This window comes from Bidens hawaiensis, unplaced genomic scaffold (genome assembly GCF_021521415.1).
Source record: "Bidens hawaiensis isolate Kalapana, Puna unplaced genomic scaffold, B.hawaiensis_p1.1 tig00013262_1, whole genome shotgun sequence".
In the NCBI taxonomy this organism is placed as follows: Eukaryota; Viridiplantae; Streptophyta; class Magnoliopsida; order Asterales; family Asteraceae; genus Bidens; species Bidens hawaiensis.
In genome coordinates, this window is record NW_027492122.1 from 624,476 (window position 1) to 641,590 (window position 17,115).

Below are 17,115 nucleotides of genomic sequence, written 5' to 3' on the forward strand. Positions count from 1 at the left end.
AGATTCTGAAGATCTTGAAAGCATCAGTCTAAGGGCAAGATTGTTGGGTCATAAATTGGTTAGACTGACGCATATCAAAAGGCCTCGACATGATCAAGACTAAAGTAATGCGAACGAAGACGAGTTGAAGAATTACATTGGTGCAATACCGAAATCGCTATGGATTTCGGTTAGGCTACTTTGAAGTTAAATAAACAAGAACGAAGCTACAAACCAAGGGGGAGATTTTTGGGTCCATATTTGGTGGTTTGTACTTAGTTATGTGTTTATGGAGTTTAGTGTTGGGCTATGTATGTAAACCGAGATCACTAAGGGGTCTCGGTGGGCTTTGGGCTTTACTTTGGGCCTGATTGTTAGCTTCCCTATATATAGAGAATAAATGTATAGGGTTTAGGGTTGCGAGTTGTTCACATTGAGAGAAGTTGAACATTTTGAGAGCCACCATCTAGAGAGCTTAAGATTCTGTGTGAATCGGTTTATGTATCTGACAATTGATAATATAATCGTATGCATTGAAACCATATTACGTGTTTGTCATATTCATATTGTTCATCATTGTTCTTGAATCACCACGTTAACTAGATTCCGCATATTTGACGTGTGTTGGTTGATATCATATTGTAGTGATCCAGATTCGGGACTTACAATAAAGAAGATTTTTCTCATAATGACGAAATTTTATTCCTAATCGAGATTAAATTAGTGAAAATTTTTGGTAAATGTCACAGCCACCGGTGGATAGACTTCAGTGTAATCAAGACATTCAACCTGATGAAACCCACAAACCACTAGTCTTGCTTAATTTCTCATAATCACCCCACTGTCATCTTGTTTGTTATGAAAAACCCATTTTGTGTTAAGCAACGTTTTGCCTTCAGATAGGTTAACCAACTTCTAAACTTTCAACTTACCAAACTGATTCAGGTTTTCATGCATAGTTACAACTCAACTTGGATCCTATAAATCCATGTCAATGTGTTTCGGCTCTATTTGTGACATGAAACATGAGTAAAGACACCGATTAATTTCACTACTTTGACTTCTGGTTGTGACCCTGCTTCAATGGGACCAATAATATTCTCAACTGGATGATTTCGCTGAACACTCGTAGTAATTTGGTGAATTGTTACTGATGCTGAGGCCAACAAGTTCGAAAAATCATCTGCAGAGCCTAGGATTGTACTTCCTAATCCAAAAGATGAAGTATTGTTCAAATAAGTTGTACTAGCAATGTACTATTCTAGAATTGGTTATGGAAATAAGGAACTTCCAAAGGTTAGACGAATTGAACTTTCTATTGTTGCTGCTTGAGAATCATTTGCAGGCATTTCAGATTATTTAGGTAAAATGTCTGTTTCAGAAACTGACACCTGAACTTGTGCTGAATATGAAGGTGCTTCATCATACATTCCAGGGGATCAATATCCATTACCATAGGTTTGGTTGTACCTATTGTAATATCATCATCCTCATTAATACTGCATGACGGTCCTAAGGAATCTGTACTGACTTCAGCAAACACAGTTTTAAATAGTTCATTATAATCAAACCACAAGTATGGACCAATTCCAACATCAGTCTCATTTTCTTCAAGGCAGCGTACATCATGTGATTCAATGTTTTTCTTTGAAGCTTTGTGATAGACTCGATAGGTAATATGACCAACATATCCAACAAAATAGCAATCATTAGCTTTGGAATCAAATTTGGGTGTAACAAAGTGCACATACAACTGAAAGCACGAAAATGAGCTACAATAGGCTTGTGTCCATAAAGAATCTCATAGGGTGTCTTCATGTGCTATTTGTTGATAAGTACCCAATTGTGGACATAACATGCCTTATTGATTGCCTCGACCTAGAAGAATTGAGGTAACTTTGAATCACACAACATGGTACGTACAGCCTCAATTAATAATCTGTTTCTTCATTAGGCTACCCCGTTTTTTGTGGAGTTCTAGCAGCACTGTACTATCGGCGTACCCCTTTATCTACACAAAAGTGATTCATAATGGCATCCTTGAACTTTGTGTCGTTATCACATTGAATACCCTTAACCTTTAGATCCGTTTGATTCTCCATCAACACAATAAACCTCATAATCAACTCTGTTGTCTCACTCTTACTAGACAAACAGAAAACCCAAGCATAGCGTGAGTATTAATCAGTAATAACCAAACAATAAGAGTTACGAGAGATGCTAAGTACATTTACAAGACCAAACAAGTCCATGTGAAGCAGTTGAAACAAGGGGTCTATTGAGTTAATTATCTTAGGCTTATGAGGTTTGCAATGATGTTTTCCTTGTTCTTAAGCCACACATTTTTCAACAGTTAGAAAATCTTTGATTGGAAGACCACGAACAATGTTATTTTTAGCAATACAATTTAAATTCTTAACATTTTCATGACTAAGATGATGATGCCAGAGCATGGAATTATGTTCTGGAACTTTTGAAAAAAGGCATGCAATATTTTTAGGAACATTTTGATTTAGATCAATCACATATGCATTATTCTTTCTTTGTGACTTGATCAAAATCCATTATTCTTTCTTTGTAACTTGATCAAAATCCATTTCTCTGGTATAACAATACCAAGTTTTAAAATTAGACACTCTTTTTTTGAAAAATGAGTTGAAAAACCTTTGTCACAAACCTGAGAGACGCTCAATAGACTTTGTTTCAACTCGGGAACATAGTTCACATTTTTAAACTGTAAAACACCATCACTTATAGTACCCTTCTGAGTGATCTTTCCTTTCTATCCTTCTGCAAATTAAACATATCCTCCATTAATGTTTTGAATGTTGTGCAATTAAGAGATGTCTTCTGTCATATACCTGAAGCAGCCACTATCAACATACCAAAGTCTGATGATATTCCTCCATAGTTGTTCTAGCACAAAGTGCAGGATTAGTTAATTTTTGGTACCCAATCCATAGTTTTTCTTGGTAAACCTGACTTATCTACACATGACACTTGTTGCCATGTCATATCTTCCCGATTTTCAAGCGGTGAGCATGACACTTTATTTTGACCATTTGATGAGTGACAGACTGTGGATTTAGGCAACCATTTATAATTCGGTTCAAGAACCTTATGACTAACATAGATAAGTGAATTGCTTAAACCTTATTTTTGTTTTGAATTTGAAATTTTTCGCTTATCGGGTTTATTTAGTAACTTTTGTTTTTTATTTCTTAATGCCTGATTTACAGTCTTATAAAAAATTCTAGTCACCATTGGAAGAGTTTGTCTTGGAAGGTTTTTTTTTTTTGAATGTTTAACATATTCCTAGACATACTCCTACCTTGTCCATAGTATGGAACGTATGGGTGGTAGACACAAATTCTGGTGATGTGATAAGGAGTACCACAATTGAAACAAGTCTGTTTCTTTATATAAAATTCATTGTGGTCCACTCTAGGTCCTGATGGCTTGCATGAGCTATCTTGTCTTGCTTTAATCGGATCAACTTGTGCACCACAAGCACATGTACATGATTTACTTTCTTTAACAAGATTAGGTGTCACGTTTTCACCAGTTTTAGCCGGTTTGCCAGTTTTATCAGAAGACGCATCATTATTAATAACAAAAAGTAAAGGTTCAGCCACACAATATTTTTGTTATTAAAAACAGAGCCCACACACCCATCAAAAACATTCGAAAAACCAGATAAAGAAACAATTTTAAGTTTATTTTTATTTAAAGCACAAAAATCATTATAGTCCACAGTCCAGTCCTCCATTATTACTTTAACTGCACATGAAGTAGAAGCATTAGTATTGTTCAGCTCTTCAAGAACATGCTCAAGGGGCTTGATTGAGCCCGTTTCAACGGTGACCTTTTCAACTCTTTATCCATATGTTAGCTTAGATTCCAATTCTTCGTCGTCTTTAGTTAGAGGAAGGGATGTATAGTTATGATTGTATGGATGTGGAACATTATCAAACCTAATCCCTTCACCCTTTTTATCTATCCATTTTAATTGGGTCTTAATCATGTTTTCAACAACTTTACTGGAAACATCAAACTTCTTAAAGTTTAAATACGCATTTTCAAATATGATATTTAATGTGTCCAGTTCGGTCATAAGGTTAGCATTTTGGCTTTGGTGCCTAGATAGACAAAACATTTTTCACTAAGATCATTATGAAGTTAAGCTATATCTTTTGACTGAGCATCTATCTTTTCTTTATAAAGTTTTTCATTCTTTATAATAGTGTTGCTTTCACGTCTAATATCCTATATTTCCCTAACCAAAATACTATTATGAAGTATGTAAAGTCCTACTTTATCAACACAAGCAGGAGTACAAAATTTAGAACTTACCTCTTTAAAGCTAAGAGTGGAAGTTACCATAAAAGCACGCACACTGAAGATCCTTCACAAAGTCTGCAGTTTTGTTCTCCTCTTCTTCATACTTAACTTGAGCCAAATTTGCATTCTCATTAGCCAAGTTCAGTGCATGCATCTGATCTTCCCAGTCGAATGGCTTAGCCACCATTTCCCCTCATGTATTTCCAAATGCCCCTGCATTCCTGTGACATTTGTCAACTTTTCTTATTCGTATTTGTATTTTAATTTGTTAAACCGACCCGTTTAGTCGTTTTAGTATATTCGTATTTGAAAGTTATCAATTTATGTAAATTTCAATGATTAAAGTTTGTTTTCGTTCACTTCCTATTTGTATTGTTCAATAAACGAATCTCTGAGCCTTAAAACGTGATAAAATAATCAAAGTTTAAAACTATACGAGTATAAAATGTAGACAAATCAAAAATACTAAAGTATATAAAGTTTTATCAAGTTTAGTATACTCTCAAAGTTTAAGGTTTAAAAAGTAAATAAAGTTTAAAATTAGTTTATATATATTTATAAAGTCTAGGGTCCAAAGTGTAACTTTTAATTTAAATAATAATAATAATAATAATAATATAATTATCCCAACCCAGCCCGTCCCCTTCCCCTGTTTCCCGTTTTTCCGATGAGCCGCCGCCGGCGGCGATAGAACTTCCGGCGACCTTTTAATACCCACATTCAAGGTCCGATTAAATCCGTTAATATATCCAAACGTCGTCTCCACTAGTTCTAAACATTATTACGTGATTTATTTTATCATATAACACCTAATTAATACCCATTAATCACCCACTCGCCAGATTATAATAAAGATCTTATTAACTGGAATTAAAACATCAAACCATCCAATTGAAAGTATAAATAGGATGCTAATCATCGTCTAAAGCCACTACAAACATAAATATTTCACAAACAAACTATTAGTAATCTTGAATTTGTTCTTATTACTTTAGCTCGTGAGATTCGATCCTTCGGTTTCATATAACACCCTTTCTGTTTATTTTCCAAGTTGTCATCCAATCCCAAAGGTGAGTTTCTCACACCCCCCCCCCCCCCTTTTTTACTCTTTTTTTGTTTTGGGGGTAGCATATGTATCCTACAAAAACCCAATTGTTTATGATTTTGCTTACAAACTACAATTCATACATGGACTTGTGTGCTTAGTTGTTACTTGCTCAATATTACTTGCTCATGGATTACTGCAATATAAAATGATCATACGCCCCCCCCCCCCCCCCTTGCACTCAAGAACTTGTTGTTATGAGTGGAAAAGGGCCTCATTAACCGAGTACATTGGTGCACAATCCCAATTGGAATTGACCTTATATGCTTTCACGAGTTTCATGGAATTGTATGGTTTTTATGTATTATATAAAAAAAATGTGTGAACTCACCAACTACTAAGTTAGTTGACATTATTTTATACATATGTTAGAGGTTTGCTTATTAGAGGATGAAACAAGCGAAGACACTAGACATAGGATTATCAATAATAAAGTGTTTGACTTGTTTATTTCCTTTTATTTTTCTTATTTGCCAAAGTACTTGTTATTTGGATCATCAATGAAATAATGATAATATTGTCACTTAATGGTGTCACGTGTGTTTTGGGCAATCTGTACGTCACACCCGGGCGTATTCCGCTAAAGCCGGGGTGTTACAGATTGGTATCAAAGCCGTGACTATGAGATAGGACATTAGACGTAGTGTTTTAATTAGTTATAATTTATTTGCTTAATTGCTTAGGTTGCATAATTAGAAATTATGTGAGCCTTATGTGATTGTTCAAAGCACTTAGTTGTTACTATTATACTGATGATTCAATTACTTCAATTACGCAAGCACACACAAGTCCAAGGCTTATGCCTAAAAACAAAGATTTTTCCAACATTTTCAATTATTGATTTTTATTGTGGTGTTCTGATATTTATTCTTCTTAAAGATGGTTCTATATGGCGGGTATGTAGTAACTGTATGGGGGACGTGCCTGTTTTCCGAAAATCTTGACACCAAGGTTATTGAAACCTAAGGATAAGCAATGCATAAAAATCCCAATCAGACGCGAGACCCGGTTGCTTACCTGGAGAGTTAGGAAAGAGCATGAACTCTATTAAGCCAAAGCATACCACTTTCAACGCCATATGAATCACAACTTTAAGTTTCCAAACGCGACCATGTTCTCTTTATGAAAATAATATGGTTGCACTCCTCTATGTTTTACAATGTGTTTTAACTGGAAGTGTGTAAGCGACTATCTTGCTTTCGGTTCGATTTGACGATTTTTGGAAAATAAGAGTCCGTGGTGGTTCGTGAAAACTCTGAAAGTTCCACACAAGATTTATTACCATTGTTATGTTTTTTTTTTATTTATTTATTTAATTATTTACTTATTTATTTATTTCTTTAAACCAAACTTTAACAAGGAATTTCTTTTATACCACACCCTATTTCGAGTCTCACGAATTTCGTTACTATTGTTCGCAGAATGTCTATCCATTTCAACAAGTTTCGTTCTTCCAAAACCTCTAGCCGCAAGTTAACTTCTCAAATCACCAAACAACTAGTTGTGGTCATTCCCGATATGATGACCCAAATTCACCAGAACCTTTCTACTAGTATCGCCTCTGCTTCAAGCGAGCCTAAACCATCTCACTGTTCGTATAAGACTTTCACCAGCACCAAACCCCCGGAGTTTGATGGGACTGAAGGTGCCACTGCCCTACTTCAGTGGTACGAACAAATGGAAAGCAAATTCCTCCAAATTGAGTGTCCCGATGATAAGCGAACCCGTTTTGCTACAAAAGTCTTTGAAAAAGGGGCAATTACCTAGTGGTTGAAGGAAAAGACAACCCGTGGTGCCGAAGCTGCCATGGCTATGCCATGGAACGAATTGAAAGAACTGATGACCAAGCAGTTCTGCACTCCAAGTGAGCTTATGAACTTGGAAGCTGAGTTTTGGAATCTCAAACAAGAGAGTGGTGAGCATGCATCTTACACTTCTCGTTTTAATGAACTCAGTGTGCTGGTACCTCACCTTGTTACCTCAACCTCGCGTGCCATCGATAAGTACATTCGGGGACTACCAAGGCAAATCCAAGATAGTGTGTTGAGTAGTGCTCCCAAAGAACTTGGTGACACGATTAACCTTGCTTCAACTTTAACTTATAATCATGTTAAAGCCGGGACTTGACATTGAAGGGATCGAAGAAACCAGTTGATAAACCCTCTACCGAGTCCAAAGAATCGAAACCCGAGTCATCCAAACCTGCTTTCTCCTCACTCCACCATGGCAAGAAGTGCAAGAACTATGCGTTAACCCAACAAACCACACCTCAACCCCAACCCAACCTTGCACCACCTCTTCGAAAGCCGTACAATGGACCCCATCCATTGTGCAACGCCTGCCAACGACACCATCCCGCCTTTTCCGTTTTTTGTCAATGCACTCGTTGCAACTGTTTTGGACACCTTAGTGCCACTTGCCGAGAAACATCTGTCATTGCTCCTCCAAGATTGGCTCAACCAAACCCCCGTCCTGTGTCTTATGCCCAACCATTGAACCAAGTGCGAGCTTGCTACCATTGTGGTGATCCTAACCACTTTCGCAACGCGTGTCCACGACTCACATCTGTAAACTAGCTTCAGCTTGCACCAACTCCGCTATACCAAGTGCGAACTTATCAAACCCAACAAGCTTATCAACCGCAAGTTCCACTGTTATTGGCTTACCAAGCTCAAGTGCAGCCGCATCAAGCTATCCAAGCTCCTGCACCACAAGTTGGTCAAGTTGTTCCAGCTCCTCAAGAAAATTGTAGGCATGCTTTCATGATTAACGCCAATCAAGCTCAGCAAAGCGGTGATGTGGTGAACGGTAAGTTCCTCGTAAATGACCACTTTGCAACCATTTTATTTTATACCGGTGCCGATATGAGCTTTGTGTCTTATGAATTTGAGCCTTTACTTGCTAAAACCCGATATAAGCTTAAAAACTCGTATTCTATTGAGGTAACTATTTGTAAATCTATATCAATTGACTCGGTTATTCGAAATTGCAAGTTAGATTTAAATGGCCACAAATTCTCAATCGACCGCATTCCTATGCAATTGGGAAGTTTTGACATCATAGTAGGCATGGACTGGTTATCTGTTCATCATGCTAAAATTGTTTGCTTCGAGAAGTTCATTCGTATTCCACTTGCCGATGGTCAAATTCTCTGTGTATCTGGTGAAAATCCTTCTCCCTTGAGCCTAAATTTTATCACTTGTTTTCAAGCCCAAACGTACTTACGCAGGAAGTTTGTAGCATTCGTAGCCCATGTGGTGGAAAAGAATGAACGAAAAATTGAGGACATTCATGTTGTTCGTGAGTATCCTGAGGTGTTTCCCGATGATGTCTCTGGTCTTCCTTCTATTCGTGATGTTGAATTTCGAATCGATCTCGTGCCTGGTGCAACCCCGATTGCAAGGGATCCTTATCGCCTTGCACCCTCCGAGATGCAAAAATTGTCTAACCAACTCCAAGAACTTTTGGACAAAGGGTTCATTCGCCCTAGTTCATCTCCATGGGGCGCACCCGTTCTTTTCGTCAAGAAGAAAGATGGATCCTTCCGTATGGGCATCGATTACCGCGAGCTCAACAAACTCACAATCAAGAACCGCTATCCTTTGCCTCATATTGACGATATTTTTGATCAACTCCAAGGAGCTTCATGCTTCTCAAAGATTGATCTTCGTTCGGGTTATCATCAACTACGCGTGCATGAAGATGACATACCCAAAACCGCTTTCTGGACTCGTTATGGGCATTACGAATTAGGGTTATGCCTTTTGGGTTAACCAATGCACCCGCGGTATTTATGGATCTCATGAACCACGTATGCAAACCTTACCTAGATATATTCGGGATTGTTTTTATTGACGACATTCTTATTTATTCCAAGTCCAAAGCCGAGCACGACAAACATCTTCATTCCGTCCTTGACCTCTTAAGGAAGGAACAACTTTATGGTAAGTTCTCAAAGTGCGAGTTCTGGTTGAAAGAAATTCCGTTCTTAGGGCATATAGTAAACGAAAAGGGTATCCACGTTGACCCAGCCAAAATCGAAGCCGTTAAGAATTGGAAAACTCCAACCACTCCTACCGAAGTTCGTTCATTTCTTGGACTTGCAGGTTATTATCGTCGCTTCATTCTTAATTTTTCCAAGATCGCTTTACCCCTAACCTCACTAACTCACAAGGATAAACCTTATGAATGGGGGGTCAAAGCAAGATGAAGCTTTTCAAACTCATAAACGCATGCTTTGCGATGCACCGATCCTTGCACTTCCCTAGGGAAATGAGGATTTTGTTGTCTATAGCGATGCTTCCAACCAAGGCCTCGATTGTGTCCTTATGCAACGAGGTAAAGTTATCGCATATGCTTCGCAACAACTTAAGATTAATGAAAAGAATTATACAACGCACGATCTCGAACTCGGTGTTGTTGTATTCGCGTTGAAAATTTGGAGACATTATCTCTATGGCACTAAGTGCGTGGTATTCACCGACCATAAGAGTCTTCAACATATTTTCGACCAAAAATATCTAAACATGCGGCAACGATGATGGGCCAAACTACTTAGCGATTACAGCTACGAAATTCGTTATCACCCTAGGAAAGCGAATGTTGTGCCGACGCCCTTAGTCAAAAGACCCATGTGAAATCAATTCTGCTTCATTTTGTTACCGTTCAAACCAATCTCCAACTTCGTATCTTTGAAGCCCAACATGTCTCTGTCACCGAGGGTAATATGTATGATGAATGTCATGCGGTGTTGAGAATCAACTTGAAACTAAGCGCGATGGTTTGTTGTATTACCACAATCGTTTGTGGGTTCCTAATCGTGATGATCTTCGCGCATTCATCATGGATGAAGCTCATAAGTCTCGATATTCCATTCATCCTGGTGCGGATAAGATGTATTTTGATCTACGGACTACATTTTGGTGGCCCGGTATGAAGAAAGACATCGCGTTATATGTGGGAAAATGCCTTACTTGCGCTAAAGTTAAGGATGAGCATCAAAAACCGTCTGGTTTGCTCGTTCAACCACACATCCCCGTTTGGAAATGGGAAGATATCTCTATGGATTTTGTGTTCAAGCTTCCGACTACTCAAAACCGACACGGCGGTATTTGGGTTATAGTTGACCGTTTGACTAAGTCTGCTCACTTCATTCCGTTCAACGAAAAGTTTTCGGTTGATAAACTTGCTCAGATTTATGTTCGGCGTATTGTTTGTCGTCATGGTAGACCTTTGCATATCATTTCCGATCGTGATAGCCGTTTTATTTCTCACTTCTGGTCTTTGCTTCAAAATGCGTTGGGAAATCGATTGGATCTTAGCACCGCCTACATCCTCAATCCGATGGATAATCCGAGCACATGATTCAAACGCTCGAAGACATGCTTAGGTCTTGTGTCATCGATTTCGGTGGAAACTGGGATTTTCATCTTCACTTGATTGAGTTCTCGTACAATAATAGTTTTCATTCGATTATCGGTATGGCTCCATTCTAAGCCCTCTATGGTCGTAAGTGTTGATCACCTATATGTTGGAACGAAGTTGGTGAAATCCAAATCACCGGTCCGGAACTTGTTCAAGAGACTACAAACACAATTGCTCAAATCCGACAAAACCTCTTAACCGCTCGTAGCCGTCAAAAGAGTTACGCGGATAACCGACGACGACCTCTCGAGTTTAATGTTGGTTACCGTGTCCTTCTCAAGGTATCCCCTTGGAAAGGTATTGTTCGTTTTGGCAAGAAAGGAAAACTATCTTGTCGCTTTGTTGGACCTTTCAAGATTCTTGCTCGTGTTGGTAGTGTTACTTACACACTCGAACTTCCTCAAGAGCTTTATAACGTTTGATGTGCTTAAAACAGTCAATTAAATATTAACTAAATTAACAAATAATAAAAACTAGACTTAAGACTCAACTACACAAAACACCGGCAAGTGAACCAGTCAATTGTACTAAAACTAAGTAAATCCGGAATATCGAACCCACAGGACTCTATAAATTACGTTAATTAACTAATTAGACTCGACTTATGACACGACTATTTAATATTAATGTTTAAAGGGGTTTTTAAACTAAGATTAAACTAAGAAAGCAATTAAACAAGTAAACAAGAAATTAGCAATTAAACACAAGATCGAAACCAATCAGAGAAGGAATCTACCTAGGTAAGAATCCCATATATCAACAATCATCAAGCAATGGCAAATAACATGATTATGGAAACTGATTTCTAAACATCTTCATCTAAAAAAACCCTAAGGACCCTTGACTGAATCAAGCAAAATCCCAAAGAACAATTATTAGATTATTAAGCAATCAGTTATATTAACTTCCTTACGGTTATCAAATAGGGTTAATTAATAGTATATAAAGCAAGCAATCTTACGAAACACTATACTCTAGATAACTTGATAAACTCATCATGACATCATGAACAAGGATCAACGCACTAAGCAAGAATATTGTCACAGTCTATCCTAGCATGCAATTGACCAAGACACACAGACAACTCCTAACCTTACTGTGACATTCGTGACAAAACGAGGTATATTATATTCACTATGTAGCAAGTAACGATTAATCGGTTAATTCGTAGTGCTTAAACGAGTAACCGACCGATACTAATTACGACCCGTATACATACTGAGGGGTCATATATGAGTTATAGATATATTATAGAGGCTAACATATTGATATTTAGGCCCCAGTACGTTTAAAACTCTATAAACGAAAAGGTTTCGTTTATCGATACGCTATAAGCTTAAACGGCAATCGTTAATATCAAAACGAGCATTGTAGCATCCGTTAAGCCGAAAAAGATTTATAAAACACTTATATGACATGTTCTAAGCAATCCGTGAAAATATTTTGGATTTTTACAACGAGTCAGTACGTTTTTCTTAATTTACAAAAAGAAGCTGAAAAACACTCGTTTTCGCGCTGGTTTTCGTACTCGAACTAGTTTTCTTGCGAAAAACCAAACCCAAATTAAATTTTGGACCGACTTTTACGTGTGGCACGAAAACCGAGGCACCATTGGGCCAAAAAGAGGCCCAATGGGCCCTTATTAGTTGCGACCGCAAGAAAGGGGGATGGACCCCCATTTGTATAGCTTGTTAAATAAGCTAGGCCTTAAAAATATAAGTTATTCCAAATACATCCTAGAAACCTCTCAGCTGTGTTCTTCAAGTTTCAGCCAAAGTTTTGAGGTAAACCCTCTAATTTTCATTGATTCCATACTTAATTAACATAGTTTAAACATGAAAAATTAGTTCTTGATTAGTTTTAAACATGTTTAACCATGCAAAAACCATAAAAATCAAGTAAAACCATGTTTTGATGTTAAACATGTTTACAAACCAGGAACTTATACTTTTTTGGTCAGAAACGCGGATTAGAACATGAATACAACGTTTTTACGGATTGAAAGTTCGGTTTGAACCCAAAACTGAAACCCTAATTATCAATGCTGTCACATGGATGATTTATGCTTTCTTTGATGTTATATAATATGTAGATACACTGAGTTTGCAACCCGAGACCCGGAAAGTCGTTTAAGCTAGCAAAATTCATCGAAAACCGACAAGGTAAACCCGTAACACTCGTTTAAGGGCTGTTTAGTATTAGGTTATGACGTGCTTGTTTTTAGCTTGTGAAAATTTTCAGGGACATTAGGGATCATATAAGTGAGTCCCTGTTCAAATTTGGTAATTTTTTGACCATCCGAGAATATTTGGAGAATTTATTACCGAATTGGGACGTTTATTTAGGAAAAATAGCTAAAATACTTCAAAAATTATGATTTTTTTCTGGGAACTCTAATTTAATGTATTTTGATAACATATGAATTTTGAGATCATTTGGAGAAGTCTAAGGGTGTTTTGTACATATGCGTTCATGCGAATTTTTATAGCCGAATTTGGGCCGAAAAGAATATTGAACAGGCTTTTTACATTCTGGAATTGATACAGGTTGTTTTGGGACATGATTTGAGTATTCAGAAAATTTTGTGGAATTTTTGGGAATTATTTGGGATAAACAAACGATTTCCTGGCGAAATATAGCTGATAAAATGAATTTTTATAAATTATTAAATCAGTAAATAATTCCAGAAATATTTTTATAAAAATCTACATATTTTAACTGATAAGTGGCTAAATTTTCATAATTTAATGATTAACGGTTAATTCATTATGCTAATTTAAAGATTAAACAAATTTCAGTTTTTATAAAAACCGGCAAGTTCGCGACTAACGAACCTGCGGGAATATCAAAACACCAAGAGTGATCAAAAATCATATTTTTGGACTAATTAGGTAAAAACGAACTTTTTTATGAAAAACCTGGACAATCCAGATAGATTGTGCGCGTTTCTTCTTAAATCAAACTGAATAAACGGAAATGGGCCCCGAGGCTAATCCGGTACCCCAATATGTGATCCTTCTTTATAACTTAATCATTTTATTAAAAAATACATTTACCCAAGCTTATTTTCCCATAACTGTTTTCTGAACGCGTAAACGAACAACTTGGCCCAGCTGGGAAAACGGGAATCTGAGCCAAGTTCAGTTTTAATTATTAGACATTAAACAACATCACAGCCTAAGCCTATTACCACTTTCTGGGCGTACCAGCTATACCCAGATTAGTTATACAGCCAGTTTAATACTGAGATTATAATAATATTAAAATATTAATATTATTATAATATGGACTATAGAGACTAAGTGATAGCAAGGGAAACGAACCCCGTGCTGATCTCGCACTGAGTGCCTACAAAACCGTGAGTTTCATGACCCCACTCTTTAAACTATTTTACGAACTTTTGGGGTGGAAAGCATGTTTATACACGTTATTTATCTAAACACGGATCGGATATAAAATATCTGAACATTTATATATGAAAAGTCCCTACAAACATAATGATTGACTACGTGCTGATGAAAGATGATTATTATCGTTGATTGATATATTGAGTGGAGATAATACGAATTGCAAAACATAATGAAATTACACTATATAATGTTTGAGTTTACATGGAATCATTGTGGGTGGAAGGGGGACCACAGTGGTTGATGTTAACGCTGAACCGTTGTGGGCGGAAGGGGGGCCACAGTGGTTGAGTTTATACAACCGTAAATACATATTTTTACATACGCGCGTACATACAAACTATGACTGTATGGTGCGCAGAACTGATTTCGTTAAAACTTATGAAACCCACCAACTATTCGTAGTTGACCTGTTTTAACATGCTTTTCAGGTAATCAGATATGAGAAGTAATTTCCTGTGCATTACGTGTCTGATTGGTGATTGATGTCGTAGGCATTTGAGTTAGAAGTAAAGTGATTGAAGAACAGGTTTAATTGTATCACCTAGTTTGTAAAAGATGTTAGGACGATGTAATATATTGTAAATTAGTTAGTAATGTTTCTTTATAAACAATGTATTTGATACCAGTTGTATCTGTTGCATTTCCATTTTACGCTTCCGCAATTCGCTTAACGGGGTGTGACACTTACAGCTATTGGAATTTAGCAAAACATTTAAAACCCTAACCAACTATCAACAAGCTTCTATGATCTAATAGGCCTATTTAGCCATAATAATCAAAACACCAAGTAAAGATTAAATATGAACCCTAAGATCTAAAGAACACAATCAATAGAAAGCAAGATCCATGTGAAGCAATAGTTAATAATCAACCAAGATAATAAACACTCATATGCATCATGAAAACAAAACCAAGTCTTTTACTATTAATATAACAAAACCATAATCAAACAATTGTCTAAAGCAAGAATCAAGTCTCAAACATGTTCATCAAACCTAGGTAGACATGGAGTCTAGCCTAGAATCATTATAATCAAAGACAAATAACTACAACCAAGTAAACAAAAGAGAATCATGATATAAATTGAACAAAGATAATGAAGAAGAACGAAAGAACCCTTCTTAATTGACCCTTAAATAATCGTGTGAAAGCTCTATGATCTATAATGTAATCAAACTCCAAAAACCTTCAACCTCTTGCTCTTTCCTCTCCATAATCGGCTGCCAAAGATTGTCCATTCGGCTAGGTTTGCAAAAAGATGTTTATATAACGAAAATCGGGCTTGGGCTTGCAAATTTTTGGCTGACCAGAAGGCCTAGGCGCCCCGCAAAGGCATCCTGGGAATTTGCCTTAGCGCGGCGCGGCGCCCTCTTTGAGGGGGTTCCGGATTTTTTTTAATTGTTGTTATTTGTTGCCAAATCTTCATGTTATTCTTCCTTGAACTCCAAGTAATGCTTAGAACCTTCTATATCATCCTTCCCTTGATCACCAAGCCACCATCTACATGAACACATAACAAAACATTAATGAAGTAATCATGTAATCGTTAACGAGCAAAACAAGCATAAACTTCGCATGAAAAGATAGAAAGAATTAAGTTTAAAATGCAAGACACCAAAAGAGTTAAAACACGTAAACATATATACTACTTGACTTAAAACTTAAATTAATAAAAGATAAAAGAAACACGAACTAAAACGAACTCAAAACATTAAATAAACATAACTTTACAAGGGATCCAAGATGTATAAATAGACGTATATCAAATATCCCCACACTTACTCTTTTTTCGTCCCTGAAAAAGTCTGATGCAGTTGGATCAGAATCGGAAAATTACAGTCCAACAAACATATAAGTTAATTTTTAAAGCTTAGAAGAACGCAAAAACCGCGATCACCGATATTGTTGTCCACTTAAACCCATGCCTTAATCTTTACCGGGACAAATAAGATCCGACAATTAGTACTCAGTGGTTACACAATTAAGACCAGCTTATTTTCAGCTTTTACCGGACCATACCACCCCAACTTGACTTAAACCTCAGAATTAAAACTTATATTGCTCTATTTTTTTATGAATAGTTAAGACGATCAAGGGTATTGTTTATCCACCTAAGCTTAAGAATCAAAGTCTACCAAACAGCCATTAGATACGATTAAGGTTCAATTAATTAATAGCTAGTGTTCCCCATAACATGACATACCTCCGTTATCAAGCAACACCCCGAAACCATCACCATAGGTGAGCATGCCAAATTTCATCTGTAGGGCTTACATGTAGCGTGGTAATGAGACGCGAGCAAGGGGACCCCACATGGCTAACAGCGTGGATGATCAAGTCTGTAGTGAATTTGTACTTTTGTACTTTTTGTGATCATGTTTATAGACTTATAAGGGTTTGCTCTTTTTGGCTTAATTTTAAATATCCACAACCCCACTTAGGAATTATGAATACCCAGATGAGTAGACTGCATACAGATCCATGGTCTCCGGACCCGGGGCATCCCATCAATACAAGATTTAAGGTTATAAAACCATACTCCAATGATGTGTAAAACACTAAAACTAAGCAGTTTAAGATTTATATCACAGGCTACACGGCATACTCTAATGTTAAACCTACCCAAGCATCATATGATAACGTATTCAGATTTTTAAAATTTTAATAATATTTTCACTTTTTCATACCAAAAATTGAGGCTTGAGTATGGCCTGACCTTTCATTACTTATCTTCCACGGACAAAACGCTTTACCCACAAGAGATTTCCGTTTTAACCATTTTATCAAATTGCCCTTTCATTTTCAAGGCTGAGCCTACCGACACATCCCAAGTTAAGTGCGCTTTCTTTTATTTAT

At 36.9% G+C, this 17,115-nt stretch overlaps 1 protein-coding gene across 1 annotated transcript in view; it reads right to left on the reverse strand.

Moving 5' to 3' along the window:
• LOC143543731 (uncharacterized) overlaps positions 1-2,117 on the reverse strand; it is a 93,255-nt gene extending 91,138 nt beyond the window's left edge. The window contains exon 1 of the mRNA XM_077035987.1: positions 2,107-2,117. The gene's annotated coding sequence lies outside the window, so the exon portion shown is untranslated. The remainder of the gene's footprint in view (positions 1-2,106) is intronic.
• Between the last annotated feature and the right edge of the window lie 14,998 nt (positions 2,118-17,115).